Source organism: Ranitomeya imitator, chromosome 3 (genome assembly GCF_032444005.1).
Source record: "Ranitomeya imitator isolate aRanImi1 chromosome 3, aRanImi1.pri, whole genome shotgun sequence".
Taxonomy (NCBI): Eukaryota; Metazoa; Chordata; class Amphibia; order Anura; family Dendrobatidae; genus Ranitomeya; species Ranitomeya imitator.
Window position 1 is genome coordinate 709,552,590 of NC_091284.1, and position 27,377 is coordinate 709,579,966.

General features: G+C 45.5%; 1 protein-coding gene across 2 annotated transcripts in view; it reads right to left on the minus strand.

Moving 5' to 3' along the window:
• DIP2B (disco interacting protein 2 homolog B) overlaps window positions 1-27,377 on the minus strand; it is a 259,008-nt gene that overhangs the window by 177,794 nt on the left and 53,837 nt on the right. The window lies entirely within an intron of this gene.

A 27,377-nucleotide genomic window follows, 5' to 3' on the forward strand; every position in this document is an offset into this window, starting at 1 on the left:
AGGACAGTCTGAAGAGCGGTGACGTCACCGAGAAGTCACTATTCAGCCACAGAGACATACAGGCACATCAGACCTGGGCAAAGGTCATAGTGCAGAGGCGGGAGGAGCAGAAGAGCCATCACCTCCTGGGATTGGTGCCTCCTGTGTTATCAGCTGCTGCTATCTGTTATTATCCTGTCTGTAATGATAATGAGACTGCTGAATGACCTATAACAGATCAGCAAACATTAATATTGGGCTCAGTGCCCAGTGTATAGACAAAAATTCATTATAAATTATAAATAACATTTAAAAAGGAAAAAAAAAATAGGAATCAAAGAAAACATTTAACAAAAAAAAAAAATACAATTTCTGATGGCACATTCAATTTAAGACCCAATGAAAACGACACCGTGTTCCAAATTATTATGCAAATTGGATTTAAGTGTAAATGATTTAATTGGTTTTTCAAATAAACTTGTGGATGGTATGGTGTCTCAGGGCTCAATAGATCACTGAAATCAATCTTAAACACGTGATAATTAGTTCTCCAGGTGATTTTAATTGAAGGAAAACTACCGTACTTAAAAATGATGTTCCACATTATTATGCAGACCACAGTTTTCAAGTAACATGTGAAAGAAAAAGGATCTATCTGCTGCCGAAAAGCATCAAATAGTGCAATGCCTTGGTCAAGGGATCAAAACATTAGATATTTCCCGAAAACTTTAGCGTGATCATCGTACTGTTAAGAGATTTGTGGCTGAATCTGAGCACAGACGTGTTCGTGCTAATAAAGGCATAATGAGGAAGTTTTCTGCCTGGCAAGTTCATTAGATTAAGAGAGCAGCTGCTAAAAAGGCATTACAAACCAGCAAACAGATATTTGAAGCTGCTGGTGCCTCTGGAGTCCCTCGAACCTTAAGGTGTAGGATCCTTCAAAGGCTTGCTGTGGTGCATAAACCTACTATTCGGCCACCCCTAAACAGTGTTCACAAGCAGAAACGGTTGCAGTGGGCGCAGTGGACATACACGAAGACTAATTTGCAGTCTTGTTTACTGATGAGTGTCGAGCAACACTGGATGGTCCGGATGGATGGAGTAGTGGATGGTTGGTGTATGGCCACAATATCCCAACAAGGCTGCGACTTCAGCAAGGAGGTGGAGGAGTCATGTTTTGGGCCGAAATCATGGGGAAACAGCTGGTAGGGTCCTTTAAGGTTTCTGAAGGTGTGAAAATGACCTCTGCAAAGTATATAGAGTTTCTGACTGACAACTTTCTTCCATGGTATAAAAAGCAAAAACGTGCCTTCAGGAGCAAAATCATCTTCATGCATGACAATGCCCCATCTCATGCTGCAAAGAATACCTCTGAGTCATTGGCTGCTATGAGCATAAAAGGAGATAAACTCATGGTGTGGCCACCATCTTCCCCTGACCTCAACCCTATAGAGAACCTTTGGAGTATCATCCAGCACAAGATCTATGAGGGTGGGAGGCAGTTCACATCTAAACAGCAGCTCTGGGAGGCTATTGTGACTTCATGCAAAGAAATACAAGCAGAAACTCTCCAAAAACTCAAGAATGCAAGAATTGTGAAGGTGATATCAAAGAAGGGGTCCTATGTTAACATGTAACTTGGCCTGTTAGGATGTTTTGGAGTCAAATAGCTTTTTTTGTTCAGTGAATGTGACCTCCTTAATGCTGCAAATTCCACAAATGAGCATTTTCAGTTCTTTAAAACATATCAAATGTATAGAAATTCTACTGTGCCTAATAATTTGGAACAGTGTATTTTGAGTTACCGTATGTACTCAAGTATAAGCCGAGATTTTCAGCCCCAAAAAATGGGCTGAATGTGCCCCTCTCGGCTTATACTCGAGTCATGGAAGGCGGGGGGGTCGGCAGGTGAGGGGGAGCGACGCCTGTCAAATACTCACCTGCTCCCAGCGCTCCTGACGTGGTCCCCGCATGTCCCACAGTGTTCGGGCGCGGCAGCTTCTTCCCTTGTTCAGCGGTCACTGGTACCGATCATTAAAGTTATGAAAATAGACTCCACTCCCATAGGGGTGGAGCCGCATATTCATTACTGTAATGAGCGGTACCATGTGACCGCTCACTACAGGAAGAAGCTGCGGGCGCCGGAGACGTGGGACATGCAGGGACCGCGTCAGGAGCGCCGGGAGAAGGTGAGTATTTCATATTCACCTTTCCGCGTTCCACCGACGCTCCGTCTTCCGCACTGACTGTTCAGGTCAGAAGGCGCGATGATGTATTAGTGTGCGCGTCGCCCTCTGCCTGAACAGTCAGTGCGGAGAAACGGGACGCTGAGGAGCAGTGGGCAGCAACGAGAGGTGAGTATGTCATTTTTTTTTTTAGTGCAGCAGCAGCAGCATTACATGTGGCACAATGCTATATGGTGCGTCTATGGGGCCATAACTGCATGGAGGATTATATGGAGCATCTATGGGGCCATAAAGAACTGCATGGAGCATTATATGGGGCATCTATGGGGCCATAACTGCATGGAGCATTATATGGGGCATCTATGGGGCCATAAAGAACTGCATGGAGCATTATATGGAGCATCTATGGGGCCATAACTGCATGGAGCATTATATGGAGCATCTATGGGGCCATAAAGAACTGCATGGAGCATTATATGGAACATCTATGGGGCCATAACTGCATGGAGCATTATATGGGGCATCTATGAGGCCATAATGAACTGCATGGAGCATTATATGGAGCATCTATGGGGCCATAACTGCATGGAGCATTATATGGGGTATCTATGGGGCCATAAAGAACTGCATGGAGTATTATATGGAGCATCTATGGGGCCATAAAGAACTGAATGGAGCATTATATGGGGCATCTTATGGGCCATAAAGAACTGCAAGGAGCATTATAGGAGCATATTTGTATATGGAGCATCTTATGGGGCCATAATGAACTGTATGGAGCATTATATGGGGCATATTTTGTATGGAGCATCTTATGGGGCCATAATGAACAGTAGGGAGCAATATATGGGGCTCATGATTCAATATGGATATTCAAAAACACAACCTACTGATGTTTCAATTCATTTTACTTTTATTGGTATCTATTTTTACTTTTGACATTTACCGACAGCTGCTGCATTTTCCACCCTAGGCTTATACTCAAGTCAATAAGTTTTTTGTTGCAAAATTAGGGGAGTCGGCTTATACTCGGGTCGGCTTATACACGAGTATATACGGTATTTATTTTGGAGATTATACTGTTATCATCGGGAGGTTTCTTCAATAAAATTCGATGTATACTCTAACAGGTGATGACTTTTATTAGACTGTCATTTGCACCGGCCATTTAGGAAAATCTGAGAAAAATGTAATTTGCATAATAATTTAGAACATGGTGTATATGGGGAAACCAAATGTTAGGACCCCACTATGCTTGATTTTTGGGCTGCATAAATGATCCAGCCAGAGTTTACACAGGACAAGGATCAGGAATGAGCATTACTATTAACGCTCCTCCAGATACCGTAATTATCGGCCCAAATAAATGAGGCCTTCCGTTTAACATTTAATTTAAAAAAAAAAATCAATGATTATGGGTTAGAAACCTATGGTAATATCACCCAGCAGTTCTTGCATGTACTACCCCACCCAAGTGCTGTGTCAGATGCTATGAGGTACACATACTATAATAGGCCATTAATCTAACCCTTGCGGTACTGACTACGGGGAATCTGGGAGCTCGGCCAAGGAGCACTGTTTGTAAATATTAGTATGAGGTGTTACATGCACTTGGTGGCGTCTCCTCCGCCTCACTAGTGCTGTACATGGCCAATCTCTGGCCATAAATAACATTTATCCGTTCTTCACAAGTCCAGTATCAAGTATACACTAGTACAATATGGCCCGAGGGCGGCCAACAACCCACCACCACCGGCCCCATCTATGCCGATTACGTATGTGATAACACAAACTCTTCTATATTTAGGACATCAGAATTAAGGAAGGGAAGCAAGAGAGGACATTGTGGCAGCAGGCGAAACCAGGCCCAGAAATTTACATTAGGGCTCAAGCTTTCCTGGCCTGTGAAAGTCATCATGAATCTCATTTTTGTTTGCTATACACTTTATTTTCCCCTACAGAGAAGACTTTGTAAATGTAGCATGATCTAAATGTGTTTTATTTCCAAACTACTGGAGACCCATATTTTTGTACTTTGGCTATATTCACATTTCTGGTGTTCGCACCAGAAAAAAACAGAACGCAAATGGACCCCATAGACTTATCGGAACCATTAAAACATGTTAAAAAAAAAAAAAAGATCTGTTTGCTGGTACTGAGACCACCCCTTCTCAATCACTAGATTTTCACCAAGTAAAAGAACAGCAGCAAATGCTCACCTTTAGTGCCGGCACCGTTCCAGCAATGTCGGCGCCTTGTTGCCCGAAGCTCACATATTGAAACCGGCATCCATAAGAAGACAAAGAGTAGCAGCAGCCGCTCTCACTTTCTCCAGGTTACACTTTTGTCTAAAGGAGGCGAGAGTGCTGCTGGGCTCACGTAACAATGTCACATGACCCCAAGGCGCCGAAATCGCTGGAATGGTGCTCGCCCCAGAGAGGAGTATAGGCGGCTGTTATTTTTACATGGGTAAGTGACGTGACTGAGAAGAAGAGGTAGTCCAACTAGTGGACCACCCATTTAAATGTTTCCGTTTATATTTGTTTTTATGATCCAATTGAGGATCAGAAAAACAAAAATGTCTTTCATTTGTGTCTGTTTTGTCTGCGTTTTTTGGACTGACAAAAAAACATGGTCTGCACAACTTTTTTTTTCTGTTCAAGAAACAAATAGATGGAACAGAGACAGTTGTATGTTTTTGTCTCTAGGAAATGTATCATCATGGATGGTCATTCCTTATGCTTTCTGTTAATAGGATCCATTTTTTAAGCACTAGATGTGCCCAGAACATTAGAGGTATCACACCTCTGGTAAAGAATGGATCTGTTGAAAATGGAAACAAAAATAGGATACTGTGACGCTAGTCACTACTCACATATAAGTCATGAGGATGGGTAGTCAAGAAGTCCAAGATCAAAAGTCAAGAGAGTACATCATAGACAGAGGTGAGACGAAGGCGTAGTCAGGAAACTGTCCGAGGTCAGAATTACAAGAAGGTAATGGACCACGGCAAAAGGGCTAGGCAAACGAATGGTCAAGACAAATCCAAGACCGAGCAGCAAATACCAAGGAGCACAGAGCAAGCACACAGCTCAGGAGCAAAGCTACAACAGGCAGCAATCAAAGGCAGAGAGCTGGTTAAATAGCCAGGTAATTACTCTGGACAAGAGACGCATGGATGAAGCAGCAGCATACCCCGAGGTCCTGATTAGATGGCTAAACTGTCAGACACTAACACCTCAGCACTCTCCATTACTAGACTGGACAGCACAAGTGCACCCAGACACTCAGGAGGAATCATGATTAGTGATGAGCGAAAGCGTTATTCGAGCATGCACGTGTGCTGAGTGTCTCCGGCATGCTCAAAAAATATTTTTGCAGTTCCATATCTCCCGGCTGTTAGACAGCTACAACACATGCAGGGATTGCCCGTTAGCCTCGGGGACTTGAATATATTATTCAAGCCGAAGATACTCAGCACACTAATCGTGATATAAAACAAATTTACCAAAGCTTATTTTGTTATCTATTTGTAGATCACTAAATTGCCTGTAGATCACGGTCGTCCAGTTAAGAAGCCACCGATCACGCAAGAGGGCGCTCAGAAGTGAGCAGCTCAGGAGGCATAAGTGTGCAGATCATGGAGGCAGTATAATGTGGCATCTAATCCAGATTTCTGGGCTAAACTGAACCTTAAGCCCCAAACAAAGACGAGGGGCATTACACTCCTTATATATGTAAAGTACCTAACTAAAGGTCATTGAGCGTTCTAGTAAAATACACACCCTTCCCATGAAAACGTTCGCTCCATCACCAGAGATACACTGGGAAAGTCGAGTGGCAGTTTATGACGCTCTTAAGCGTCACAGAAAAGATTATTCGCTTAGCAAGCGAGGCCAATAAAAGATCAACAAGAAGAGATGCATCACCCTCTCTGACCAGAAATACGAGGAGAACGAGCCGGAGCGGAAACCAACGCATCTGCTCTACAGATAGCAGAGGCCTTTGTGTTGTGGAGGAAACATGCACAGCAGATAAAATTCAGGGAGGAATAACAAACATAACGTATCAGGAAAAAAAGAAAAAAATACTAATCATCTACACTGGGCTGTATCAGCCACGCGGGGGCCTTACTATCTCCATACACTGTGTATAGAGGATATTCCAGCAGAGGGAAAGTCCAATGTATTTGTTTTCCCAACAAGAGATAAAACATGATGATGTCACGTCTGTGATACAGAACTCCACGGATTCTTCCAAGGGTGTGGACTAGGTATGATCAGGAAACCATTCCATCACCTCGTCCCCACTCTTCCCAGTGTCATGCCCAAATTCACCCGAATGGCTACTATATACATGTATATACATATATATATACAGAGCTCAGCATAAAGGTGTGCACCCCATAAGAGGTCAGAATCCGGTAGCCAAAACCAGGAGTGGGTGATAAATACAGAAGTGGTGCATATGTTTCTATGATACCTTTTCTCGGATTGTTCCACTCCTGGTTTTGGCTTACAAATACTGAGGTAAAAAAAACTCACCAAATACTGAAAGTGTGAACGTAGCCTAAGCTTTCTGTCAGTATCAACATTTTCACATGGGATGTCATATTACAAAATACTGCACTGAACTGCTCAGCCAGCGTGCACACAGCAACTGTGCTTGGTTTGGACAGTTATTTTGTGCCAAATCACTCCCCAAAAAATCCCATTTAATATGCTGTGCTGATTTTCTATGGCCAGAGTGTATCTTGACTAAATATATGTGAGCTTGTTCGGATTTTCTCCCACATGGCACATGTGATAACACAATGAAGCCCTGCCCGAAAGATTGTCCTACTTACTGTACGAGGTGAACCTGGACAATGAGGCACTGCTAGACGAACGGCCACATGCACAAATATACAACAGATTTTCAGAGACAAATTTGCATGAGGAAAATACACTCAGTATTGCAGTGCCAACGTCGTGGGTGGAATTTGGCATGTGGAAAAATCCTGCAGCAGAAATCGGTTTACATTGTGGATTTATGTTGCAGCAGGATGAAATCTGCAACAATTCACTGCAATTCTCCAATACAATCTGCACCAGCTTTCCCAATGTGGTTTCAGCTGTCAACTTTCTAACATGACAATGTGTTACTCACAAACTACAGATACACAGTAACTACTGATCCCAAAAAAGAAGACATAAATGTAGCTCAATGTTTCATGGTCCAAGTGTAAGGGGCTCTGAGGACCGGCATTCGCCCCTACCCCTTTAAGGGTATGTGCACACGTAGAAAGCTCCTCTGCGGATATTTCCGCAGCGGATTTGATAAATCCGCAGAGCAAAACCGCTGCGGTTTTTCCTGCGGATTTATCGTGGTTTCTATTGCGGATTCCGCTGCGGTTTTACATCTGCAATTTTCTATTGGAGCAGGCGTAAAAACACTGCGGATTCCGCACAAAGGATTGACATGCTGCGGAAGATAAAACGCTGCGTTTCCGCGTGTTTTTCTTTCTGCAGCATGTGCACTGCGGATTTCGTTTCCCACAGGTTTGCATTGTACTGTAAACTCATGGAAAACTGCTGCGAATCCGCAGCTGCGGAAACGCTGCGGATCCGCAGCAAAATCCGCAGCATGTGCACATACGCTAAGAACCGACCCAGTTCTCACTGTAATATGTGAATGTTCTACAGTTGTGGCCAAAAGTATTGACACCCCTGCAATTCTGTCAGATAATACTCAGTTTCTTCCAGAAGAGGATTGCAATCACAAATTCTTTGGTATTATCATCTTCATTTAATTTGTCTTAAATGAAAAAAAACAGAAGAGAATGAACCAAAAAGCAAAACATTGATCATTTCACACAAAACTCCAAAAATGGGCCAGACAAAAGTATTGGCACCCTCAGCCTAATACTTGGTTGCACAACCTTTAGCCAAAATAACTGCGACCAACCGCTTCCGGTAACCATCAATAAGTTTCTTACAATGCTCTGCTAGAATTTTAGCCCATTCTTCTTTGGCAAACTGCTCCAGGTCCCTGATATTTGAAGGGTGCCTTCTCCAAACTGCCATTTTTAGATCTCTCCACAGGTGTTCTATGGGATTCAGGACTGGACTCATTGCTGGCCACCTTAGAAGTCTCCAGTGCTTTCTCTCAAACCATTTTCTAGTGCTTTTTGAAGTGTGTTTTGGGTCATTGTCCTGCTAGAAGACCCAACTTTCTCACACTGAGCCCTACATTATGCTGCAAAATTTGTTGGTAGTCTTCAGACTTCATAATGCCATGCACACGGTCAAGCAGTCCAGTGCCAGAGGCATCAAAGCAACCCCAAAACATCAGGGAACCTCCACCATGTTTGACTGTAGGGGCAGTGTTTTTTTCTTTGAATGCCTCTTTTTTTCTCCTGTAAACTCTATGTTGATGCCTTTGCCCAAAAAGCTCTACTTTTGTCTCATCTGACCAGAGAACATTCTTCCAAAACGTTTTAGGCTTTTTCAGGTAAGTTTTGGCAAACTCCAGCCTGGCTTTTTTATGTCTCGGGGTTAGAAGTGGGGTCTTCCTGGGTCTCCTACCATAATAATAATCTTTATTTTTATATAATAATAATAATAATCTTTATTTTTATATAGCGCCGACGGATAGTACAGGTTGACACTGTTGTACCCTCGGACTGCAGCGCAGCTTGAACTTGTTTGGATGTTAGTCGAGGTTCTTTATCCAACATCCACACAATCTTGCATTGAAATGTCTTGTCAATTTTTCTTTTCCGTCCACCTCTAGGGAGGTTAGCCACAGTGCCATGGGCTTTATACTTCTTGATGACACTGCGCACGGTAGACACAGGAACATTCAGATCTTTGGAGATGGACTTGTAGCCTTGAGATTGCTCATGCTTCCTCACAATTTGGTTTCTCAAGTCCTCAGACAGTTCTTTGGTCTTCTTTCTATTCTCCTTGCTCAATGTGGTACACACAAGGACATAGGACAGAGGTTGAGTCAACGTTAATCCATGTCAACTGGCTGCAAGTGTGTTTTAGTTATTGCCAACACCCGTTAGGTGCCACAGGTAAGTTACAGGTGCTGTTAATTACACAAATTAGAGAAGCATCACATGATTTTTCGAACAGTGCCAATACTTTTGTCCATCCCCTTATTTACGTTTGGTGTGGAGTTATATCCAATTTGGCTTTAGGACAATTCTTTTTGTGTTTTTTCATTTAAGACAAATTAAATGAAGATAATAATACCAAATAATTTGTGTTTGCAATCATTTTCAGGAAGAAACTGAGTATTATCTGACAGAATTGCAGAGGTGTCAATACATTTGGCCACAACTGTATATGGTTGAAATTGATACGAGGGGCGATCCAAAAGTAATGATAATCGGTTATTTCTATTGCACACAGAAATTAAAATAAAATGTTTTCTTCTCTCTTAGGTACCCACTAGTCCAGGAAAAAAAAAACACTTAAATAGACCACGATTCCTGGGAGCTACATTCATTTGAATATGAACTGCCGAGGAGTGAACATCAAAATGGAAGAAAACGAGCTTAGAGCTGTCATCAAATACCTCTGCTTGAAAAAAATGACTACCAAAGACATACACAGCGACTTGGTGGAAACATTGGGGGACTCTTCTCCTCCATATTCCACAGTTGCATGCTGGGCCAAGGAATTTAAGCTGGGAAGAACATCGACGGAAGATGAACATCGTGAAGGACGCCCATCCACGTCCCTCAATGAAGAAAACGTGAAAAAGTTGAAGAAGTTGTATTGGCAGATCGAAGAGTGACTATCAGGCATGTAGCTGAGGTCACAGGGATCTCATATGGCAGTATTCAAAGAATCCTTGCAAAAGAATTGCATATGAGAAAGGTCTCCGCGCGTTGGGTGCCAAAAATGTTAACCGACGAGCAAAAGAAGAAACGAGTTGACATTTCAATAGCAAATCTCGAAAAGTTCCAAGCAGACAAGGAAAATTTTTTGTCACGTTTTTTGACCATGGACAAGACCTGGATCCACCACTTTGATCCCGAAACTAAACAACAATCGATGACGTGGAAACGAGCCGACGAACCGACGCCGAAGAAATTCAAAGTGTCAAGCTCAGCAGGGAAGGTTATGGTGTCCGTTTTTTGGGACGCTGAAGGAATTATTATGGTGGACTATTTGGAGAAGGGAGCCACTATTACGGGCTCCTACTACGCAGAACAAATAAGAAGATTGCGGGAGGCTATCAAGGAGAAAAGGCGCGGCAAACTGCGGGCTGGAGTGCTGTTTCACCAAGATAACGCGCCGGCTCACAAAGCTGCAGTTGCCATGGCTACCATTCAAGAAGCGGGCTTTCAACTGGTGGAACACCCCCCTATTGGCCAGATCTAGCCCCCAGTGACTTCTTTCTCTTTCCTCGGCTCAAGGAACACCTCCTGGGCAAGAAATTTGATGACAATAGCGACGTGATAACCGCTGTTGGGGATTTTTTTGAGGGTCAAGATCAAGAATTTTTTCTAAGGGAATTCTAAGTTTAGAAAAGAGATGGACTAAATGTATAGACTTGTTAGGAGACTATGTAAAAAAATAAAAACATTTTTTGACTATATTCATTGTGTTTAGTATTGATTATCATTACTTTTGGATCGCCCCTCGTATGTTCATGTTTGCTGCTATGTTGCCGTATTTGATATGCAATTTTATGTGCTGCTGTACAATGTATATTACTTTATTATAGGGAAAGTGCAGTACCTCAGGTGGGACACTATATGTGGCACAGTAGTATATTTAACTGTATAGTTAACTAATAGGAAGAGTCTGCTGTGGGTAAGCGAGGAGTATTTCCTGTTTAGAGTTCATGAAAACAGGTAGCTGGTACAGCTCAAAGGGGCAGGGAGCCCCAGGCGTCCCGCAGGGGTTCAAAGCCCGGGACAACACAGTGACCCCGTAACGTAAACCCAGCCATCCAGTGCCAGTAAGCCAGAACAGCAGCAGAGACAGCGGTGATCATGGTAGTAGGAACTGGAACTGCAGGAGAAGGGTAGGTCACTCACCATGTGGCAGATCATCGCATGGGCTGATGCCCTTAGATCCGGTGCAAAACGGCTGAGGGAACCCCCAAGCGAAGAGAGTCTGAACAGGGAAGACGCTGAGGAACCATATCATACGGTCCGACCCGAGCACATGACATGACAAGGAGAGAAGTACAGGGAAAGAGATAGAAATGCGTAGTGTGGAATCTGTTGTTGAAGATGAACAAAGATGAACATGCTGCGAAAACAAGAGTAAAGTTTTGCATTTGCAGATTGAAACGGACCCTTGTCTCTTTGTGCTCAACACCAGCAGTCAAACTTCAGCAGCCCCGATGGGACTCTGACGGTGCAGAGGGCGCAGCAGAAGGTATGCAAGAAAAGGGACATTGTTTATATGTGTCGGGAGGCCAGGGCGAACGTAACCAGATATGCTCAGACACGATTACAGCCCTGGCTCTGCCCTTCACACAAAAATGGCAGCGGATCTCCTGACCTCAACTCAACAGCCTCTTAGGGTCCATTTACTTGGACCGACCTGCGGCATGACACAATACAGGCAGAACTGCAAAATGGACAGCTACTGGAGTGGGGTCAGATAGTGAAAACCTCAAGAACCACGTCCTTTATGATTCAGCTTTTTTGTGCACTGGCTACAGCAGTAATTATCGAGAAGGAACAAAAATACATTGTAATGTAATGTGATTTTCTATTGTACTGCAGGATGGTAACAATAGTGACACAGAAGGCACCACATTATCACACTACATCATGGATCAGGGACAAACACGTCCCCTCCGCCCGCTGAAAAGTAACAAAAAATCGTTTATCAATGTACCCAAGTAAAGGTGCAGATTAGAGCAGGCCAATGTCCCTGGAACTTTCTGCCCGGCACAAACCTGCCATTGTTCGGTGTCACCTAATCCTCGTACTCTGCGAACAGAGGTTTATTTAGGAGTAAATTCTCCCTGAGGAAAGTAGGCAGGGCTATTAAAAAAATGTTAAAATCCTTAACACAAGCAATGCGCTGCCCAATAACAGGGTCACAATGGACTTTAGCCATGTTTACACATTGAGTCACATACTTGCCATATCTGTCATTGTATGAGAAGGGTCATAAGAGAGATTTCTGAGATAGGATGTAAAATACGGCCTCATGACTCGCTGATTTATATTAGTAACGCCCCTACAGAATCTGAATCCCAAATTTGACATTTCGTATCATAACCCAAATATAGACAGACCCATTACCTTACATAACCCCTAGACCTCACCTAATACAGATCCCCTAAATTACATAACCCCTAGACCTCACCTAATGCAAATCCCCTACCTTACATAACACCTAGACCTCACCCAATACAGATCCCCTACCTTACATAACCCTTATACTCCACCTAATACAGATCCCCTACCTTACATAACCCCTAGACCTCACCTAATACAGATCCCCTACCTTACATAATCCCTAGACCTCACCTAATACAGATCCCCTACCTTACACAACCCCTAGACCTCACCTAATACAGATCCCCTACCTTACATATCCCCTAGACCTCACCTAATAAAGATCCCCTACCTTACATAACCCCTAGACCTCACCTAATACAGATCCCCTACCTTACATAACCCCTAGACCTCACCTAATACAGATCCCCTACCTTACATATCCCCTAGACCTCACCTAATACAGATTCCCTACCTTACATAACCGCTAGACCTCACCTAATACAGATCCCCTACCTTACATAACCCCTAGACCTCACCTAATACAGATCCCCTACCTTACATATCCCCTAGACCTCACCTAATAAAGATCCCCTACCTTACATAACCCCTAGACCTCACCTAATACAGATCCCCTACCTTACATAACCCCTAGACCTCACCTAATACAGATCCCCTACCTTACATAACCCCTAGACCTCACCTAATACAGATCCCCTACCTTACATATCCCCTAGACCTCACCTAATACAGATCCCCTACCTTACATAACCCCTAGACCTCACCTAATACAGATCCCCTACCTTACATAACCCCTAGACCTCACCTAATACAGATCCCCTACCTTACATAACCCCTAGACCTCACCTAATACAGATCCCCTACCTTACATATCCCCTACACCTCACCTAATAAAGATCCCCTACCTTACATAACCCCTAGACCTCACCTAATACAGATCCCCTACCTTACATAACCCCTAGACCTCACCTAATACAGATCCCCTACCTTACATATCCCCTAGACCTCACCTAATACAGATTCCCTACCTTACATAACCGCTAGACCTCACCTAATACAGATCCCCTACCTTACATAACCCCTAGACCTCACCTAATACAGATCCCCTACCTTACATATCCCCTAGATCTCACCTAATACACATTCCCCTACCTTACATAACGCCTAGACCTCACCTAATACAGATTCCCTACCTTACATAACACCTAGACCTCACCTAATACAGATCCCCTACCTTACATAACCCCTAGACCTCACCTAATACAGATCCCCTACCTTACATAACCTCTAGACCTCACCTAATACAGATTCCCTACCTTACATAACACCTAGACCTCACCTAATACAGATCCCCTACCTTACATAACCCCTAGACCTCACCTAATACAGATCCCCTACCTTACATAACACCTAGACCTCACCTAATACAGATTCCCTATCTTACATAACGCCTAGACCTCACCTAATACACATCCCCTACCTTACATAACCCTTATACCCCACCTAATACAGATCCCCTACCTTACATAACACCTAGACCTCACCTAATACAGATCCCCTACCTTACATAACGCCTAGACCTCACCTAATACAGATTCCCTATCTTACATAACGCCTAGACCTCACCTAATATACATCCCCTACCTTACATAACCCTTATACCCCACCTAATACAGATTCCCCTACCTTACATAACACCTATACCTCACCTAATACAGATCCCCTACCTTACATATCCCCTAGACCTCACCTAATACAGATCCCCTACCTTACATAACGCCTAGACCTCACCTAATACAGATCCCCTACCTTACATAACCCCTAGACCTCACCTAATACAGATCCCCTACCTTACATATCCCCTAGAACTCACCTAATACAGATCCCCTACCTTACATATCCCCTAGACCTCACCTAATACAGATCCCCTACCTTACATAACGCCTAGACCTCACCTAATACAGATCCCCTACCTTACATAACCCCTAGACCTCACCTAATACAGATCCCCTACCTTACATAACGCCTAGACCTCACCTAATACAGATCCCCTACCTTACATATCCCCTAGACCTCACATAACGCCTAGACCTCACCTAATACAGATCCCCTACCTTACATAACGCCTAGACCTCACCTAATACAGATCCCCTACCTTACATAACGCCTAGACCTCACCTAATACAGATTCCCTAGATCTCACCTAATAAATACAGATCCCTGACCCTCTACATAAATACAGATTCCTTAGAGCCACTGAACTAATAGACCCCAGAACACACTCCACCTAAATAAAGACCCTAGGCAAAACTGTCAAATACACACCTGTGACAAGTCCAGTCTATACCACAGACCTCAGAAGAGACCTTAGTATGGACCTCAGACCAGTTCAGTCTTTAATACTGACCCTGCATCAGCCCTATCCTTACTATGGATCTTCGTCGTGTCGTTAAAAAGAATCTGTCACCAGGTGTTTGCGACTTAGTCTGAGAACATCATGATTTACAGAATGGCCTGCTTGCTGTAGTTCTGATGAAATTACTGTTTTATCTGCAGATTACCACTAAAGGACTAGTAAAAGTGCTGCCATGTAGTCCTCCATATTCATGAGCTTAGTGTAACTCCGCCCCCACCACTGATTGTCAGCTTTCTGTCTATGCACACTCTAGACAGAGAGCTGCCAATCAGTGGTGTGGGCGGAGTTACACAGAGCTCAGCATTCTGCTAGATCTGCAGCAGAGAAAACAGGCAGTACTCAAAAACTGCAGCAAGTAGCCCAGTGCGAGACACACAACCGTAATCAGGACCTCTGACTCTGCATCATGTAGCTCTCGGATGTGGTGGCAAATTCCCTTTAATACAGACCAGACAAGGTTTTACTCACCCCTCTCTATCACTGGTGCCCAGCTGAAAGGAGGAGCGCAAGCAGGGGGCGAGGCAAGCAATGGGGCATGGAGAGGAAAGGACAAACTTTATTAGGGGAAAATGGTAAGGAGAAGAAAGAGAGAAGGACACCTGTCAAAACAGATGGTGAGACAACTGTACAGTTAAATACTGTTAAGTGTTATCTATACTTTGTTATAATACAATACTTTATGATTTCCTGAGAAATGTAAATGTAACATGTTAAATGAAGAAACAACTTGGGCACCCACCTACAGTATAGGACAATAAGCATTACACCACTAGGATATCACCGGATTGACCACAAGATAATAGAGGTAAACAGGTAAAAATTCAGTAAATACCCATGAAATAAATACTTATGGTGTATTCTGCCACGATTAAAGGTCTTCAGGATTGGACTGTACATGACAATGTCAGATAGGGTTGGTGGAGGAAGGTTGACCTTGATGGACCTAGGTCTTTATTCAACGTACAGAACTATGTAATCTGCAGCTGGAGACCATCCTGATCACCATATTATTGCCAATGCTACAGCAAAAAAAAAAAGCACAAAACCTACAAATATGTAGGAGAGAACACCAATTGTCACTGTCAGTCATTTTTTCTACGTGTTTGATCCTTATCATGAATAAAACTCATTCCCTTTCATTTTGTTTCTAATTTTTGTCAAACCGCAGGGAGTTTCCAGCATACAGGCTTACAAAACGTTGGAAATTCCATTTATGATGAAAAGTATTAATCTGAGAAAATCTACCTACTAAAAAATGGCAGAAAATTCACGTCTACGTCAAGAGAAGCAAGACAAGCTCTCCTGGGGTACAAGGCAGGCGTTTCCGAGAGTGTCCTCCCTCCACCCGTGATCCCCAAGGTTCAGCATGATAGATGTTGGATGGACAATCAATACCATTGACTCTACCTACCCCCCGACCCCGACTAACAGCTGAGCCCCAATGTAGAGCCAGCTGTCGGTCACAGCCGGGGGTGCGGTATTCTCAGAGCGGTGACTGAACCGGCGCCGACCCCCCGCCTCCATGACTGAATACCGAATGCTGGCAGGGAGAATAAAGATCATTGTGAGTGACTGAGAAGGGGTTGTCGGAGTGGTGGACAACATCTTTTAGAGAAAAACAAGAAACTTTCCAAAAACACTTCAAAACCACTTCACAAAATTAAAAACTAATCTAAGAACTCCTCAAAGAAGAAACATTTCTCAAAACCTTACACTAGGAACCTTGCAATTTTTGATTGCTTTAAAAAAAAAAAAAACACATCCATCTGCACATAGCCCTATAGATTAGTCTTCTGTAAAAAGCCAGAAAAGCAAACACTATACCTGCAGCATGATGCATTAAGAAAAAATGCACAGATGTAAAAAAAAAAAAAAATAACCAATAACGATAATGCCATTTTTTGGTTTTGCATCTCCAAAGTCTGTTTCACAGTTTTTTGCCGTCAGGCAGAATCCTGCAAATTTTTAAAAAACATGGATCCGTTGCAAATTGTGAAAAACTAATGCGACGGATTTTTTGCTGGATCCGTTTTGTTTTTAACCTGGGGATAGAGTTTGGATTTCCTGTTCCGGGAGTGGGAAGAGGAGAGAGAGATTTGAGAGATTTTAGACGGATCCGGCAAAAAACGGATGAAACGTGAGGCCATCTGGCGCTAATACAAGTTTATAAGAAAAAAACGGATCCGACAGCTACTTTTGCTGGATCCATTTTTTTCACATTTCGCCTGATTCGCCTGACGGCAAAAACCTGATGTGTGAAAGGGGCCTAATACCAATATTTTTGTTGTTCGGCATCCATTGTCTAGCTCAATTACACAGGCTTATTATCATCAACTATGCTTGTAATTGTGATATGAATGATAAACCCTCTGAAAAAAAGGGACCTGAATGATATTTTTGTGTTAGTGTCATGAATGATGTCTCAAAGTACATAAGTGGTCAGAAACTTGATCAGTTAAAGAAAAACATTGTAGAGGAAGCCAACAAGGTGGGACATGTGCATATAAATGCTCCAAACACAACTTGGCCTCCAAGGTTGGGTATCACAGGATCTTTTGAGGGGACAATCCAACCCGTAGGATTTGTCCAGAATGCAGGCCTCTATATGTAGGCTCCAGAGTAAAGGTACCGTTACACTAAACGACTTACCAACGATCACGACCAGCGATACGACCTGGCCGTGATCGTTGGTAAGTCGTTGTGTGGTCGCTGGGGAGCTGTCACACAGACCGCTCTCTCCAGCGACCAACGATCAGGGGAAAGACTTCGGCATAGTTGAAATTGTCTTCAACGATGTCGAAGTCCCCTTGTAACCAGGGTAAATATCGGGTTACTAAGCGCAGGGCCGCGCTTAGTAACCCGATATTTACCCTGGTTACCATTGTAAAAGTTAAAAAAAAACACACTACATACTCACATTCCGATGTCTGTCACGTCCCCCGGCGTCAGCTTCCCGCACTGTCTGTGTCAGCGCCAGCCGTAAAGCAGAGCACAGCGGTGACGTCACCGCTGTGCTCAGCTTTACGGCCGGTGCTGACAGTCAGTGCAGGGAAGCTGACGCCGGGAGACGTGACAGACATCGGAATGTGAGTATGTAGTGTTTTGATTTATTTTTTACTTTTACAATGGTAACCAGGGTAAATATCGGGTTACTAAGTGCGGCCCTGCGCTTACTAACCCGATATTTACCCTGGTTACCAGTGAACACATCGCTGATCATTCCCCAGCGACCAACGATCTCCCAGCAGAGGCCTGATCATTGGTCGCTGTCATACATAACGAGATCGTTAGCGGGATCGTTGCTACGTCACAAAAAGTGTGACGTTGCAACGATATCGTTAACGAAATTGTTATGTGTGAAGGTACCCTAATGCCTGGGCGTGCTTTAGCTAAACTAAGAAAATCTATAGATTGAACTCACTGCACCCAACACCCAAGGTCTTGTACTCTTCATGTGAAGTGTTCCGATTCCTACATTGTGAGGATGGAGGTCCCCGTATGATTGTTGGTAATTTAGGGATGTACCATGAGCATATCACAGACATAAGGCTGTATTCACATGCTGCGACTGTGGTGCATTTACTTGCCACAGCCATAACACAAAAAAGCACGGTCTACCGAGATTGTGAAATACCAAGGCAAAAATTGTCGAAGTTACATTATGATTTCAGTAAGAAAAATGCACCGTGAACACAGCCATAGGGCACTATGTATCATCAACCATCAGACAAAACATGATTGGTGGCCTGTATCTACAATTTGGGGTAGGCGGTCTGGGAACAAGCATGTGGAATATCTGTCACCACTTCTGTAGGTGCAAACTCTCAGACCAGATACCCTCAACGTTGGGGCAGTCCACAGACTGGGAGATTTCCTGCCTTAATGAGTGATGATTGACAACAATGGTTACAGGGTCAGTGCAAACTGTACAGGGAACATGATATTTAAATCCTGGTACAGTTGGCATATTATCAGCAGCTGATCCCATTTACATGAGGTGTCGATGAAAACAATGCACATTGAGTGGGTCGGTGATTGGGAAGGAGTGCTCTGCCGATTATGCTTACAAGGGCCCCCAGGGATGCAAGTTATCTCTGGAAACCCCAGACATCCCATGCAGAGCGCCATCTTGTATAAAGTGGAGTTGGCCATTCTTGGCCTGCCCGCCATTCAATCCCTATGGGGCTGCTGGACACAGCTGAGCATTGTAATTTTTCTCCGGCAGCGGCATGGACAATGTCTGGCGCATGGACACCTACTATTTATACAAGACAGGGCGGCAGAGCTCCATTCTTGAAGTGCCACAGCCCTGCTCCTATGATTGCTGGAGATCCCCGCGCTCAGACCCCAGAAATCATTATTCCCTATTCTGTGGTAGGTGGTGACTTGCCATTTTGGGAAAACCCTTGAATGCGCAAAACCCATGGTTGTTCTCCCAGCTTTCCTGCTGGATGTTTACATGATGTCAGTGACTATTCTTCACAGGACAGATCTTCATTGCCACGCTGACCTGTTCCATGATGGAGAGAACTATGCGGCTGCGGTGAGTCACTGGCTTACTTTACGTCTTACCTCCCATGTAATGAGGCCGGGACAAGCCTGAACAAGCGAGGAGCATCACATCCTGGGCCAGCAGTCATCCTCGCTGTTTATCTGGAGGTTACTAGGTGTGGCCCGGACTGACAGACATTATTGTTCCCCCTGGTTCTGAGTCACAGAGCATACCACCACCACACCGATCACACACCATTCACACTGGAGGCCGGCAACAATCACAGGTACTGCGCAGATGACGTTACAGGCCGCATCCCTGGCCAGGGGCTACTGTCACTGATATTAAAGGGGCTGCCCAAAATAGGAAAAAGAGGCCGCTGTCTACAAAAAACAGAAGCGTACCTATCCAGAGTGGGGGCACTATTGCCCCACTGCCACTTTCACTGAGCTGCAATATCACACATAGCCTGTGGAGAGATGTGGCGCTGTTTTTTTGTGCTTTTCTTTTTTTTTTTTTTTTTTTTTTTTAAATCCAGGACCGTATCTGCCATGATGCAAAATGAATGCAGATTAAAGTTTGACTTCAGGCTATTAACATCTTGTACAATTGTGGCATATCCACCAGATGTACCATGGCTGTATAGCACATGCGTCTCCCACATCTATAGAAACATAAAGACCAAATTGTGTCAGTGCTAATGACTGGGAAGCCGGACCACCTCTCCACCGACCACGATATAAGGGACCTGTTCTCCTGATACTTGCGGGTCCCAAAGCAATGAAGCCACTCCTTTACAGACCGGTCCATACACACGACCCAGAGAAGAAAAAAAGAAGGCGAGACCACAACTGATACAACCAATATAAGATTTATGGCGGGTACTGTAGACCAGTACTCCACCAGGCACCCTCGCGCTACCAGGCGCAGTCACCCTCGCTCCACCAGGCGCGCAGGCACCCTCGCTCCACCAGGCGCAGGCACCCTCGCTCCACCAGGCGCAGGCACCCTCGCTCCACCAGGCGCAGGCACCCTCGCTCCACCAGGCGCAGGCACCCTCGCTCCACCAGGCGCAGGCACCCTCGCTCCACCAGGCGCAGGCACCCTCGCTCCACCAGGCGCAGGCACCCTCGCTCCACCAGGCGCAGGCACCCTCGCTCCACCAGGCGCGCAGGCACCCTCGCTCCACCAGGCGCAGTCACCCTCGCTCCACCAGGCGCAGGCACCCTCGCTCCACCAGGCGCGCAGGCACCCTCGCTCCACCAGGCGCAGGCACCCTCGCTCCACCAGGCGCAGGCACCCTCGCTCCACCAGGCGCAGGCACCCTCGCTCCACCAGGCGCAGGCACCCTCGCTCCACCAGGCGCGCAGGCACCCTCGCTCCACCAGGCGCAGGCACCCTCGCTCCCCCAGGCGCAGGCACCCTCGCTCCCCCAGGCGCAGGCACCCTCGCTCCTTCAGGCGCAGTCACCCTCGCTCCACCAGGCGCAGTCACCCTCGCTCCACCAGGCGCGCGCAGGCACCCTCGCTCCACCAGGCGCGCGCAGGCACCCTCGCTCCCCCAGGCGCAGGCACCCTCGCTCCCCCAGGCGCAGGCACCCTCGCTCCACCAGGCGCAGGCACCCTCGCTCCACCAGGCGCAGGCACCCTCGCTCCACCAGGCGCAGGCACCCTCGCTCCACCAGGCGCAGGCACCCTCGCTCCACCAGGCGCAGGCACCCTCGCTCCACCAGGCGCAGGCACCCTCGCTCCACCAGGCGCAGGCACCCTCGCTCCACCAGGAGCAGGCACCCTCGCTCCACCAGGAGCAGGCACCCTCGCTCCACAAGGCGCAGGCACCCTCGCTCCACCAGGCGCAGGCACCCTCGCTCTCCCAGGCGCAGGCACCCTCGCTCCCCCAGGCGCAGGCACCCTCGCTCCACCAGGCGCAGGCACCCTCGCTCCACCAGGCGCAGGCACCCTCGCTCCACCAGGCGCAGTCACCCTCGCTCCACCAGGCGCAGGCACCCTCGCTCCACCAGGCGCAGGCACCCTCGCTCCACAAGGCGCAGGCACCCTCGCTCCACCAGGCGCAGGCACCCTCGCTCCACCAGGCGCAGGCACCCTCGCTCCACCAGGCGCAGGCACCCTCGCTCCACCAGGAGCAGTCACCCTCGCTCCACCAGGAGCAGGCACCCTCGCTCCACCAGGCGCAGGAACCCTCGCTCCACCAGGCGCAGGCACCCTCGCTCCACCAGGCGCAGGCACCCTCGCTCCACCAGGCGCAGGCACCCTCGCTCCACCGGCCTCATTTCCGAGGACGTCACTTGGACCAGCGGTAACTTCTCATTCATCACCTTGTAGCAGGCAACGCACCATTAAGAGCTGTCAGTGCCATTTACTATGGCAATAACAATCAGTACAATCCTAAGGATTACAATTAGGGCTTTTTACACCGACTTATAAACACAACTATTATGAGGCAAATGAACTTCGACTAACACACCCCGGCAGACGAACATAAAAGTGCTGACACAGCCTCCAAGTACCCAACTCATAGCACTGACCGAGGAAACGGCAATCCCCCTTGAGAAGTTTTGTAAAGGCACATGAATACATGTATACATGAAGATTGTGGTCCATCGATGCATCTTGAACCTATATACTGGTCCCTCTGCGCTCGCTTACACAGGCCAAGGAACAATACTACATTTGCTCTCTCACGTCATCGGCAGCACATTCCCTGGGTACCATGGCCGATAATCGGAGATTAACATTCCTCAGCCGCCACCAGATTTGACATGTTATAGTTTTTATTCTGGATACTAAGGCAATTAATGGACACTACTTCTTCTCATCACTGTCGGGACTATGTGACAGATAACACCTATACATAGATAACAGGATCTACCAATCACAATAGATGATGGTCACAGCTCACCTCCTCCCTCTCTCTGCACAGTTCACGCTCTCACCACTTTTCCATACAAAGGGATGGCTATCCCATAATCAAATACAATACATAAACAAAATCTTCACTCAGAAAAATTATATCAATAAAAGTCTGTAGTCTGTTCACTCTGCAAAAAATAATCTCTGACAAAGCTCCATCAACGGAAAAATAAAATTATCACAGGTCTCAGAAAATGGGGACATTTTTCAAACTTCTGATTTTTTTTTTTTTCACCATTTATCTGCCAGCAGGATTTTAGTCCCAAACTATTTATATTCGCATGAAGCAAGTCCATCAATACCTTTACATGGCTAGTCCGTCCCTCCAGTAGAAACCGAAATGCAAAATATATGCAATTGATATGGGCAGCACGGTGGCTCAGTGGTTAGCAGTGCAGCCTTGCAGCGCTGGGGTCCTGGGTTCAAATCCCACCAAGGACAACATCTGCAAGGAGTTTGTATGCTCTCCCCGTGTTTGCGTGGGTTTCCTACTGATTCTCTGGTTTCCTCCCAAACTCCAAAGACATACTGATAGGGAATATAGATTGTGAGCCCAGCTGTGGAATTAATGGCGCTATATAAGGGAGTAAAATAAATAAATATACAAGTGAGATTGTTGATCTGAAGCCTCTGGCACGCCAGCTCCATTTCCCACTCAGCGCCACCTCCTCTTGCTTGACTCACTGCTCCTTTGGGTGAAGTAGAAATTCAACAGTAGTGTGCACACAGTCAATTGGTTGAGGTGCTGGTGTAATGGGCCTCAGTATAGCGATAGTCAATGGTTCAACAAACAACAAGATGTGACAATCTCAATTTGGATGCATTATTGTAATAAAAATATTTGCACCAATTATTCCCAAGAGTGTGCGGTGAACCACTGACCATCCCTTTGGGTGAATGTCACACAGCATAGAAGATGTCAGTCAAGCAGCAGTAGGTGGAGCAGGGGAAAGAGCTGGAGTGACAGAGGTCTACTAAAGGTACTGTCACACTAGACGATATCGCTAGCGATCCGTGACGTTGCAGCGTCCTCGCTAGCGATATCGTCCAGTGTGACAGGCAGCAGCGATCAGGCCCCTGCTGGGAGATCGCTGGTCGGGGAAGAAAGTCCAGAACTTTATTTCGTCGCTGGACTCCCCGTAGACATCGCTGAATCGGCGTGTGTGACACCGATTCAGCGATGTCTTTGCTGGTAACCAGGGTAAACACCGGGTAACTAAGCGCAGGGCCGCGCTTAGTAACCCGATGTTTACCCTGGTTACCATCCTAAAAGTAAAAAAACAAACACTACATACTTACCTACCGCTGTCTGTCCTCCAGCGCTGTGCTCTGCACTCCTCCTGCTCTGGCTGTGAGCGTCGGTCAGCCGGAATGCAGAGCGGTGACGTCACCGCTCTGCTTTCTGGCTGCCCGGCGCTCACAGCCAGACCAGAGAAGCAGAGCGCCGAGGACAGACGGCTGTAGGTAAGTATGTAGCGTTTGTTTTTTTACTTTTTAGGATGGTAACCAGGGTAAACATCGGGTTACTAAGCGCGGCCCTGCGCTTAGTTACCCGATGTTTACCCTGGTTACCGGGGACCTCGGGATCGTTGGTCGCTGGAGAGCTGTCTGTGTGACAGCTCTCCAGCGACCAAACAGCGACGCTGCAGCGATCCGGATCGTTGTCGGTATCGCTGCAGCGTCGCTATGTGTGACGGTACCTTTAGGCTCATCCACCTCATTTGCACATCAATTAAAATGCTGATTTCTCTGCAATATGCAAATTGCCTTTTCTGAGAAAAAGAGGACTTAAACTCTATAGCAAAAATATAAAGAAGATGTGGCACTCACCCCAGAAACGCTGTGATTAAAGTCCTTTATTCGCTGCAAGCAGCATTCAGGCACACAACGGCCATTGTCCTCACCTGTTTCCCCGTACCCTCTCCTGTTCATTCCCTGCCGCCTCTCCATGTGTGCCTGAATGCTGCTCGCAGCGAATAAAGGACTTTAATCACAGCGTTTCTGGGGTGAGTGCCACATCTTCTTTATATTTTTACTGCATGTGAAGTCTTCGATCCCCTGTGGATACCTGTTGTGCACCACCCCCAAGTGCTTTATCCTGGATAGTGTTTTAGTCCATTTTGCCTCTGCTTATTATACCACCTGTGAAGATTTGCTAATCTGGTGCCGCACGAATTCGGTTTTCTTTGTCTGGTTTAAACTCTATAGCGCCACCTGTTGGAAGTAGCGATCCTACAAGTCACAATCAACCCTTTAACGATTCCTCTGTAATGGAGGAACGGACTGGCCAAGTGAAGACTTTGTCTTTGAAAGAGCACCATGACAAAATCTGACACACTTAATCATGTCTGGAAAAGGAAGAAGGTCGGTTTCACAACTGACAGTCTCCAGACTAGAACTCAACATCTTCGCATATAAAGAGACCCACCGACGATCTGGACACGACTGTACTCAGAACTAGAGTTGAGCGGATATGTTCGGAAACAATAGCCGAATTTGAATTTGACTATTTGTGCCGAATTTATGTTTGACGATCATTTCCGAACATATTCGCTCATCTGTACTCCCACTGACTCCAATGGGCGTTCGACTGAGTTTGGCAAATATTGCAAATACAATATTTGCCGGCGATTATAATCCGAACCGAATATTGAAAAACTTGTTCAACTCTACTCAGAACGTGAATGTTGAAAAGTGTGAAACCAGTCTTAGGTTGTGGGCACATGTGTCAGGAAACCGCTGGCAGTGTTTTTCCTGAAGCGTCTTCACTGACGTTTCCTCTATTGTTTACATGGCTTTTTCTTTTGTTTTTAATTGTTTCCGTTGTACCTAGTAAGCATTTCTCAGCTTTCGAGGCCCAAAGTGACAAAATACATAACATGTGCACAGCAAGTCGTTTTTTACATTGCTGTGTATTTCGTTAGCTTTTTTTTTTATTTTAAGCCTTTTTCATGTAAGCCCCAGGTAGAACGTGTGCGCATACCCTTACACACACCTCCATGTCCATTTTTCATGGTCCATTTTTTTCCCTAATCCATTCACTGCAACGGGCAAATTATGTCTGAAAACCAGACCCGAGTAAGACATGACATGGTCCGCAAAAAAAAGGAGATAATGGACATGAGAAAAGTCTCACAAAATTGGAAAAAAACGGACATAAAACCAATGGCAAACACTGACATGCGAAGAAGGCCTAAGTGGGGAGACTTCTCTAACATAAGGTCTTTGGGATGTTTCACTGAAGAAAGAAGATGAAGTTCTCAATGTTTTTCAGACATTTACACAAATGTTCAATTACTTTTAGCAGCCAAGTCATGAGAAATGGAGGACTATTAGAACACATTCCCCTATAGGGGGGGCGCAGATCCTGTAATTACATGTATTAGGTGGCAGAGCCGTGTCGGGGAAGTCTGGGAGGAATAACATGACACCAGCTCTACAAGATCCACCATCAGCTGCTCCTGAATTATTAATGAACCGTAATGTACAACAATGACGGAGATGTCTTACAGATTGAGCACAAAGTCGCTTTGTTTCACACATGGATGGAAAACACAAGGCCCCATTGAGAAGTAAAGAGCACTCCTAAACTTTGGAGTGAGGTCTATTGTAATGACCGGCAGCGAGAGCTGGACATGGCCTCCACGAGCCCGGTCAGCGGAGGGAAAAGGGATCGGGGCACTTAAAAGGGCTGTTTGTAATATTACTACAATAACTGAATAGGGGAAATCCAAAATCCAGACAGATCAAGTGACATTACTAATTGCTACATTACACTAAAACCAGGCCAGCGAAATATGTCATTTATCACGCCGTACAAGTCACAAGAAAGCCACATGCTGCACTGTACATTGGGGGGAAGCCTCCATCTTGGACGTGAACTCGTTCTTTAGTTATAGTCCCTCGTACGGTACCAAATGAATATAAACATATATCATGAGAAAAGACCTACAAAAATATAATAAGTACCAATATATAGGACTAGTATGGAAAAACATTCAGCAGTTATAATGGTGAAAGCAAATAAGAGAACTGGATAAAAAATAATAATCTTTATTGGATTAATTAAACAAAGTGTTAAAAAGGTATGGCAGGTGAGTTGTGATAGGAAGCCAACATCGAGAGGCAGAATTAGACATAAATAAATGTAACTTCTTAGTTGGCGTTGACCCGTGATAGTTCATCTATTGAGAGTTTGTACTGGCTGTAATTATATAGTAAAGTGCTATGTGCAGAGACAAATATAGTAAGGCCACCAATTAAATAGCAGAATTCAGCCATTAAAAAGGCATAGTAGAAAAGACTGAACGATATACCCGAGCCAAGCAATGGTGCCGCTCCTCTACGCGAGTTCCGGCGGGCAGGCCTTATTCTGGGGAGACTTAAAAGGGGCTGTCTGAGACTTTTACATTGATGGCCGATACTAAAGGATAGGTCATCAATATCTGATTGGTGGGAGTGCGACCCCCGAGAACACACACGTTGCTGGGATCTTCCCGACTGCCCTGGAGAGGTGCTAATCGAATTAATGGCAGTTGGGGTTGACACACACAAAAACACATACACACAATTTGACTGAAGAATCTCCCACAATATCCCTCGTTCACCACTTTACAGGAAATCTGTCACCCCATTTTAGGCCTATATGCTGCGGCCACGGCCATCAGGGGCTTATCTACAGCATTCTGTAATGCATTTTGTAATGCTGTAGATAAGCCCCCAATGTATCCTGAAAGATAAGAAAAACAAGTTGATTATACTCACCCAGGGGCGGTCCCTGGGGGGGCTTATCTACAGCATTACAGAATGCTGATGATAAGCCCCTGATGGTGGTGGCCGCAGCTTATAGGCCTAAAATGGGGTGACAGATTCCCTTTAAAGAAAATAAAAAAAATTTCCATGGAATGTGGACTACATCGAAGCTTCGTGGGAACATTTTTACAAATAAATTGGTGAAAGAGGGACTGTCTTGTGTTTATTTCTGTCTTTTTATGTTCTTCAGGTATCCATTTCTGGACTACATCAGATTTTGGTGGATTACAGTGTACTTTTAATTAAGTAGTGAAGAAGCACACCACACGAAGGCAATCACGAAGAACCCAGAAAAGTG